The 9712-nt window shown below is 40.3% G+C and overlaps 1 long non-coding RNA gene across 1 annotated transcript in view; it reads left to right on the top strand.

Annotated features, from left to right (window-relative positions):
* The first annotated feature begins 266 nt into the window (after positions 1 to 266).
* The window catches only part of LOC116695500 (uncharacterized), a 12210-nt gene continuing 2764 nt past the window's right edge, over positions 267 to 9712 (top strand). Inside the window, exons 1-2 of the long non-coding RNA XR_004333475.1 lie at positions 267 to 277; positions 938 to 940. This is a non-coding gene — a long non-coding RNA (uncharacterized LOC116695500). The remainder of the gene's footprint in view (positions 278 to 937; positions 941 to 9712) is intronic.

Raw genomic sequence — 9712 nt, 5'->3', positions numbered from 1 at the left:
GAGCGTGAATTGTAATTTCCCCACTGTGGATCAATAAACAGTATAAATTCTTATTATTAATCTTCCAACAGTGGCCAGGCTCATGGGGGAGAGTACGGCGAATAACACATTCTTTCAACAGAAGCACGGTGGCAAAGCATGCTTTGGAGAAAAAACACAAAATGTTACAGCTCCAGACCCATAAACTGAAGACTGATGTCAGCACGAGATGGAACAGTGCTTATGAAATGCGGTTTCTTGAACAGCAGCCTGCCGTTTTTTCAAGAAGTAAGAAAGAGTAACACAGATGTCTTCACGTTGACTGAGTCTGATATTGGGAACGCTGAAGAAATTGTGCGGGCATTAGTCGATGCAAGTGGCGACCACTGCGATGCCTGAGGAAAAGAATCCTACTCTCTCACTCGTAGCCCGTTGTTGCATGACACAATTCAACATTGGTGACACAGCGCTGATCAGAGGCGTCAAACAAAGCATCAGTCAAGATCTTAAAAAGAGATATGGCAGTGCAGCAGAGACGAACCCCCTCTACACAGCATCATCCCTGGACCCCCGCTTTAAAACCCTGCCTGGAGAGACAGGAAACCTTTGCTAGAGTGGTTTCCAAGGCGGTGGTTTAAATGTTTGATTACCTGAAGGGTTAGGTAATCAAACATTTAAAAAAATAGAAGCAGAATACTTTTTAACCCACATGTCACTCTCTTCTAATGTTGAATTCATAGTAAAGACTAAAAAAATAGAAATAAAGACAAATTAACTATAAATTACCGAGGAGCAACATTTTCTGCATTCTCAATTAAAGGTACAGTACATATTTATTCTCTCCTTCTGTGTGCGTACAGGACGAAATTAGACAGCAGACCATCTCTGAGCCAGAAGTCCAGGAGCATCATGAGGAACCTGGCTATATTGAAGAAGAACCCGGAACAGCCAAGATGAGGAAGTCATGTGGCGTAACAGACTTACTTGGTGATGTTAGAGCCCCATCAAAATCATTAACTGCCATAGCTGAGGAGGAAGTGAAAAGATACCAGAAGGTCAAACCACTGTCACTCACAGAAGATCCACTAAGCTGGTGGAAATAACATGAGCGAGTCTATCCTTTCCTGGCCAAGCTGGCAAAAAGATACCTACAGTATGTATCCCAGGTACTAGTGTCTCAGCCAACACAAAGAAAGCGGAGGGACATCGGGCCTGAAGTGAAGGACGTCCAGTGGAACCACCGGCGGCATCTGAACAACCCCTTAAATGAAACGCCGCCGATATGGACTACCAAAACACTTACCCTTAACTTAAGCTGGCTGACTTAGCTGATAAAAGCACGAGAACCCGACCGATATATCGGCGGACCAACATTATCGGCTGATATTAGGCATTTCCTGACCTATCAGTATTGGTATTTATAATGGCTGATTTAAAAAATATTTATTCGTCAGAATAATTTTTAATGACAAATAAATAATTCTGATAAATGCATATTTAATAAAAACGGTCAGCCATGTTATGGGCGTTGGCGTTGTTTGGTTTGTCCACCAGAGGGCGCTCTACAACATCCCTGTAAGTGTTGGCGTTGCCAAGTTTGGTCAACACTGGTTCTTTTTTTTGTTTGTTCAGAAAACTTAAGTTTCACATCTTAAGTTTGTATTTATATACATTTTATTCATCAGAACTTTCATATATTTTGATGTTCCTCTGTTCTGTTGTGACAATAAAACAAATTATTATCATTATTTTAGTGAGAACTAACTATAAATAACTAATGTTAGGGGAATCTGTTAAAGTTTTGTAGCGCGTTTCTGGATTTAAAAAAATACATACATCAGCCGATATGTCAGCATATTGGATTTTTTAAATAACCTAATATACAAGTCGGTATCAGCCTTAAAAATCCTTTATCGTTCGGGCTCTAAAAAAGTACACGGTTGTCAGCTGAGATTCCCGGGAGAGCCTCATTAAAACCAACAGCAAACTTAAAGGACAGAGAGAGACAAAGAGGCACAGGAGGACTGAGCGTAAGGCTCAAAGTATCACACAACTAATTAAAGTGGCAACCGGACTAAAGGGCACAGAGAGGACAACGACTGGCTCATTATTTACAACTCTTTATCTCAGGTTTAATGGGAAAACAGTTCGTAATTGCAACAAATTAGTCTTGCCAGAGGCTCACAGTGCTTCACATTAAATCATTAGCAGGTTTGACCCCGTCTGTCTCTCAGCTGTTTGTACTCTGCATCACACATTGGTTTCCCCCCCCCTCACATAAGACTTGCAGTTACGGCTGCCCAATTAATTGCAATTTTATCGAAATCGCAATACTGCAATATCCTTGTAAAGGCAAAATATGTGTCAAACCATTCGGAATGAAGTATTGTGGTGCTCCAGAGACGTCCAAGCCTACAAACTGTATCCTACAGACTAAGGAAAAAATCTGCGCTTTGTACTGATCCTTGCAAATATCACACTTTAACCCTTGTGTTGTCTTCCCATCAACCATGAGAAAAACCCATTTTGGTAATTCGGTCACTTTTTCCGACATTTTTGTTGTGGGTGCTCTTTTTGATGTTTTTTAAATATTTTTAATGTTGACATTTACAGTTTATTTCTACGACCCATTTTTTTTTTGTGACAAAAAAAAGACAGAACTGAAAACGGGTCAATTTGACCCAAGGGTGAGGGGTAAACATGTTTCATTTTTTTTAGATTTTAAGATTTTTCCAATGAAAATGAGAAAAATGAAACAAAAGCGGTCATTCCCTCCAATATTGTGAATCCTATCGCAATGTCAGTCAAAATAATTAGATCCATTAGATAATTCCTCAGATTGTGCAGCCCTACTTACAGCTGATTGTTTCTAGTCAGTACCAGCAGCAAAACCTTGTTTGGAGTTTTGATTAAATTGTCTATATTCACACTAGGGTGGGAATCACAGAGTAGCTCACGATAACATGCTATTATTATACGTTGCCTATGATAACGATAATTTCACGATACAGCAATTCTGCCACACTCAATACAATGCAAGTCAATCATCTACCATACATCACGATATCTGTCTGTGTAACCTATGAAGAAAAAAGACCCTAAAAAGGCAAAAAGCACGAGTTATGTATTTATTTGCTGCCCTTGTGGTGTCAGTTTGAAAGAATTTGAAAACTGAGATGAAGCAATGTACAACAAAGCACAGACACACACACACACACACACACACACACACACACACAACAGAAACACATACGCTATTAAAAAAAACATCCCACACACATCTGCTTTGTTCAGAAACCAGATGTTTTTATACACACAAATATATTTTCATCAAGTAATGAAAGGGGAGGGAAGAGGTCTGTTTGTGTCAGACGTTAAATAGAGGAAGTGGTGAGGAGTTACTATGGATACTGCATTAGGATCAGCATTGATAAATATACGTCTAGGTTATTACCGCTAAAAGTAATTTTGAAATAATGGTTTGAGATTAACGCCAAGGACAAGTGTTCACACTGTACCAAAACTATAACCTTAATACGATACCCTGAATAAATGTAAGGGATGGGCAGGCCCACGCGTTTTCACAGAATTGAGTCCTTTGAGTTTAAAACAGGCCGTATAGACCGCATCGCTGTGAAGTTACGCAAAAACAAAAATCACTTCCAGGTAGACCATCTGCAGTTGGTAATTTGGCAAACTTGTTCTGTTGTCTATTTCAGCCATACCTGTAGAGTTTAAAGCGCCCATATTATGCTCATTTTCAGGTTCATAATTGTATTTTGAGGTTGTACCAGAATAGGTTAGCTTGGTTTCATTTTTAAAAAACACCATGTTTTCATATGACATCTCACTTCTATACTGTCTTTGTTGGGAGTCGCACATGCTCAGTAGCTAGGTAAGGTCCCATCAGCTATATAACTCTTTCTCCAACTTTGGTCAGTTCAAGGCAGGATTAGCTTGGACAGGAAGTAGTTCTTTTGGAGACTATGGTCAACTAGTGGCTGTTGTATCAGTGTATTGCGAATGAGCTAGCATGCTAGCTCTAGCATGGGCTACGGTTAGCCACCTCGTCTTGGCTAGTTACTTAAAAAGCCGTGCAGGTTTTGAACAGCTCGCCCGGAGACTGAAGGCAGAAGACATTCAGAAACCGGATCTCACTCAAAACCGCATGGATAGTTTTTTTCCAAGTTTATATGCATGTGGAAGCACCAGAGACACACAATAACCCCAAATCCCAGAGAAAGTGATTTATTTCATAATATGGGCACTTTAAAGATATATAGTTAACCCTTGTGTTGTCTTCCCCTACAACGTTTTTCTTTTTTCAACATTATTATGGCTTTTACCTGACGTTTTTGTGACTTTTTCAATCTTTTTGTCATTATTTTTGACGTTTTTGTTTTTTTTTCTAAAGTTTGTAGGTGTGTTTTTGGCAGTTTGTCTTCCCCCTATCCCCCTATATTTTCTGTTATAAAAAAACTTTCAAATTTGACCCGAGGACAACATGAGGGTTAAACACGGAGGTCCAACCTATCTGTCGTTTCTGCTGGGATTATTTTCTGTACTGTGGTGCTTCGCTAGCGTCATTGATAAACCACATCTAACGTTACTAACGGCAACATGTCACCGCCGGTTGGACTGACTGCTATTTAGGGTGGTGTCATGTTCTTCAGTCTGTAAATTACCTCTCCATGCTAAGTGTAGTAATACGAAAAATTTGATACGAATCAAATGCACATTTTAGATGAAGGAGATGAGAGTATTTCCAGTTGTTCCTCGTCCCCGTTTTTTTTCAACATTAAAGCATGTAAGAGTTTCATAGTAGACCCCTACTATTATGTAAGTAAAAACATGAACAGAAAATGAAAATGCACATAACATGGAAATTCAATGTACTGCTTTGTTTATCAGTTTTTTTTTCCTGGCATGACATTCCCCTGATGCTGTGACATACAAGGCGTTGCTCTGCAGCACAGCCCTGCAGTGTTCAGGGGAGCAGCAGATTGCCGGGACCGGGGGCTCTGCCAGGCTCAGTGGGTCACATCCCCTCAGAGCTTGGGCCATGCTGCCGTCGAGCCAGAAGCCAAACCTCCTGCCACCAGGGACGTCACGCTCCCAGAGAAACAGGGCCAGCACCCTGCCGATCCTCTCCTTATTCAGCTTACAGCTGACAGTACGGGCACATCATGTACTGGACATATGGGCATGATTCATATCCGCCAACGGAATCGCTTGTGTGACAAAATAAGCTGTAAAACCTCAAAGTAAAGACAAGTAGGGACAAGACAATGGTGGCAGACAAGAATAAGCTCTGCAAGACAAAAGGTGGGAAGCCATTAGTGACAATGGGGGAGATCCCAGCAGGACAGCAGCTGCAGGGTAGGGCTGCACCATGTGAGGAAAACATGCAATATGCGATTCATTGTTGAATATTGTGACCTTACTTGCGATGAATAAACAGATATTAAAGTGTACTCAGTTTAGCATTTCTGCTAATTGTGGTATTTTGGGAATGCTACAAGAAGTAATATCACAGGCCAAGCAATTGTCCAGTTCCAGACAGAACGGGCGCTTTACAAAAAATCTCAGAGTGTCTTTCCAGATACGTTGCAGTCTTTTTCGATACATATACTGCGGCAGTTGATATTGCGATGATGACGATAAAAATACTCCATTTCACTCCAGACATAGGCCTGAACACGCAAAACGCCCAAATCAAAACATTGGTCATTGGTGTCTTCATGTTACAAACCTGAAAACTTCCTTTGCCTCTGATTATTGATACAGAACAAGGAGACAATTTGCATTTGTGAGGCTACTGTCCTACAATTATCACAAACAATTGTTATACACCAATTTGCTAGTAAAGGGCCTTGAACTAGATGGTTTTTGAATGGAAGATCAAACTGAGCGCTATGGCCAAATGAAACTTTGTGACTGACTTGATTTAGTTACTGAGCCCACTATATGGTGCTCTTGGTTTAAAGAAAAAGGATCAAGAAACAGCATTTGAGTGTGCTTTCATCCGTTTGTTAAAGAGAGAGCGCCATCTAACGTAATGCTTCACAAAGCTTCATGAGGCTATATTTGGCCATCACTAACTATTAGTGTAGATTAGGTACAGAATGTCTAAGAACTGGCACGGTAATGGCTGATTTCAAATAGGGAAGTGGTTGAGAATAATCTCAGCCTGAGCCACGGTGACTCACTCAGTGGCTTCACTCCCTTGGCTACGATCAGATTTGACCTAGGGCCAAATCCAGGGGAGCAAAGTCGAGGGTAAAACAAGGGTAGAACAAGAGGGTCACGGGAGGAGGTCAACACTGTGAGCCAAGAATGGAGCCTCCAAGCTGACTTGTCACTAATTCAAGGAGGACAGAACAGACAGTGGATTCTGTTGGCTTGAAGGAATTTGTGAAGATGTTCTTTGGTTTGTAGTAGTCGGTAAATGAGACGCTGTTAACACAGAACCATCTGAGAAGCCAGTTTGGAAAAGGGAAGGCACTTACAAAATATTCCTGGCTGTCACACACACCTAAACCACGCTGTAGCTGCCAGCAGCTGCTCTACTAATCCGATTGCTTTGGTCCACCGCTGTTCAGACACAAACGCATTACCTGAATCCTGACTAGATGGATTTTGGCGTGATATCTGATCCCGCAATGCCGTCGTGATATCGCTATAATCCAGCTGCAGTGCAAGGTAAAAATGAGAGATGAAATTCATTAAAAGAAAGAAGTAACTAAGAACATATGACTTTCCTGGTTTTTAAGGTCATTGTAAAGAATGTGTATATGTTTTTTTATATTTTTCTTTAGCACTGACCATTTTCCCAAGCATAGCTAAGCCTTTTCAGATTTGTGTATGTTTTTCATATCTTTTCAGCCAAGGTGGCTGCTTTGTTTCTATTGCCAATACTTTTCCTTTATTAGTATTCAATGACGTCACTTCTTGCCCGTACATGTTTGTCAGCTTCTTTGGCTTTGCTGTCATTGTTAAAGGTCCCATGGCATGAAAATTTCACTTTATGAGGTTTTTTATCGTTAATATGCACCCCCCAGCCTGCCTATGGTCCCCAAGTAGCTAGAAATGGTAATAGGTGTAAACCGGGCCCTGGGTATCCTGCTCTGTCTTTGAGAAAATGAAAGCTGGTATGGGCCAATCTGGAACCTGCTCCTTATGAGGTCATAAAGGGCAAGGTTACCTCCCCTTTCTCTACTTTGCCTGCCCAGAGAATTTGGCCCACCCATGAGAGAGAGACATCATGGCGTTCAAACGAGCAAAGTGGCACTTGGTGAAGGCCACACCCCCAGCCTCCACCTGCCTCCTCAATAGCTACAGACTCAGAAATGGCACATACTAAGGAAAGCTCATTGTGGGACTGGCTCTAATGGCTGTAATTCTGCAACAAGGCTGAATTTTGGGAAAGAGACTTCAGATACGGTATTAGGGGACCACTAAGGTCTATATAAAAGAGACTTCAGATACAGTATTAGGGACCACTAAGGTCTATATAAAAGAGACCCAGATACAGTATAGGGGACCCTAAGGTCTATATAAAAGAGACTTCAGATCAGTATTAGGGGACAACTAAGGTCTATATAAAAGAGACTTAGATACAGCATTAGGGACCACTAAGGTCTATATAAAAGAGACTTCAGATACGCATTAGGGACACAAGGTCTATATAAAAGAGACTTCAGATACAGTATTAGGGGACCACTAAGGTCTATATAAAAAAGACTTCAGATACAGCATTAGAGGACAACTAAGGTCTATATAAAAGAGACTTCAGATACAGTATTAGGGACCACTAAGGTCTATTAAAAAGAGACTTCAGATACAGTATTAGGGGACCACTAAGGTCTATATAAAAGAGAATTCAGATACAGTATTAGGGGACCACTAAGTCTATATAAAAGAGACTTCAGATACAGCATTAGGGGACAACTAAGGTCATATAAAAGAGACTTCAGATACAGTATTAGGGGACCACTAAGGTCTATATAAAAGAGACTTCAGACCGGTATAAGGGGCACAGGTCTATATGAAAGAGACTTCAGATGCAGTATTAGGGGACCACAAGGTCTATATAAAAGAGACTTCAGATGCAGTATTAGTGGACCACTAAGGTCTATATAAAGAATTCAGATACGGTATAAGGGGACCACTAAGGTCTATATAAAAGAGACTTCAGATACAGTATTAGGGGACAACTAAGGTCTATATAAAAAAGACTTCAGATACAGTATTAGGGGACAACTAAGGTCTATATAAAAGAGACTTCAGATATAGTATTAGGGGACCACTAAGGTCTATATAAAAGCATCCAAAGGTCATGGGACCTTAAAATTTTATCTTACTGTACAGTAGATGTGACCTTGACGCTGTGCGTAAGTACACTGAGAGCTACTAACAACTAGAGTCCAATTCCAAAAAAAGCTATTCTGTTGTTGATATAAGGCAGCCATTAGTTCCCATCGAAACACCTACAAAGCTGATGTGGTCTTTGAGGACATATGTTTATTGGTAAATGAACTAAAAACACTGCTATCGTTAGGGTTGACGTTCTACATGAGTCTAAGATAGATAAATAGATAGATAGATAGATAGATAGATAGATAGATAGAGAGATAGATAGATAGATAGATAGATAGATAGAAATAGAAATTCCAGAAAGTTGAGTATGTAATTTGAGCTTTCAACATTTGCAAGTCACAAAATTGATGATTACAATTCTGTTACTGGGAAGGCAGAAACAGTTTTAAGCAACAGCCTTACTATAGTAGTTTCCCCATCCCGTAGCTTTAACCAGGAAGTGATATTTGCAGTAGAAAATAAGAAATGTTGATTAAATATATATCTGAAACACTGACATAACAGTTGCAGCCTACTTACTTTGCACACTTTATTTTTCACAAGGTACTCGCTCCAAATACTGAAGGCCATGATTAAGTTTGAAGTTTTTTTCAATTGCTTTACCTACCCTCAATATTCTTTTTCAAAACCCACGTACCTCACACAATCAGCCAAATAGTGCATTCTCTACTCAAAACCAGATTTTGTTCATCAAATACCAACTCTACATTTCAAAATGCAAAAAAAAGTTCTCTTCAAACAAACAAACCTGACACTCTTCGTCCAAGGTGGCTGCTTTGCTTCTATTGTCAATACTTTTCCATTTCTGTTTATTTGTTGAGTCTTCTGCAGCTCTTATTCAATCTTATTACCTCTTACCTGTCCATGTTTGTCAGCTTCTGTGGCTCTGCTGTCTTTGTTAAATTGTATCTTACTGTACAGTACATGTGCCATTGACGCTGTGTGTAAGTACACTGAGAGCTACTGACAGCTAGAGTCCTATTCCAATAGAAGCAATGCAGATTTTGATACAAGGCAGCCATTGGTTCCCATTTAAACACCTACATTCTCTGCTCAAAATTACATTTTGTCCATTACTGTAAATACCAACTCTACATTTCAAATCTTTTCATCCTCTATCAAAGCACAACAAACATGATAGGCCACTAACTTTCTAAATAATTTAATGTATACTGTTTATTGATCCCCAGTGTAAATTAAATGTTGTTAGTAATCACTACACACAGGCCTGAAATACACACACACATATGCTCAGGACCTATTCATGCGCTAATGGAGAGATGTCAGAGTGAGTGGGCTGCAAGCTGGACCAGCCCCGAGCGGTTGAGGGGGGGGGGGGGGGGGGGGGGGGGGG

The sequence above is a fragment of the Etheostoma spectabile genome, chromosome 9, assembly GCF_008692095.1.
Source record: "Etheostoma spectabile isolate EspeVRDwgs_2016 chromosome 9, UIUC_Espe_1.0, whole genome shotgun sequence".
NCBI lineage: Eukaryota > Metazoa > Chordata > Actinopteri > Perciformes > Percidae > Etheostoma > Etheostoma spectabile.
The sequence above is the reverse complement of the archived record's forward strand: the minus strand, read 5'-3'. Positions and strand labels throughout refer to the sequence as shown.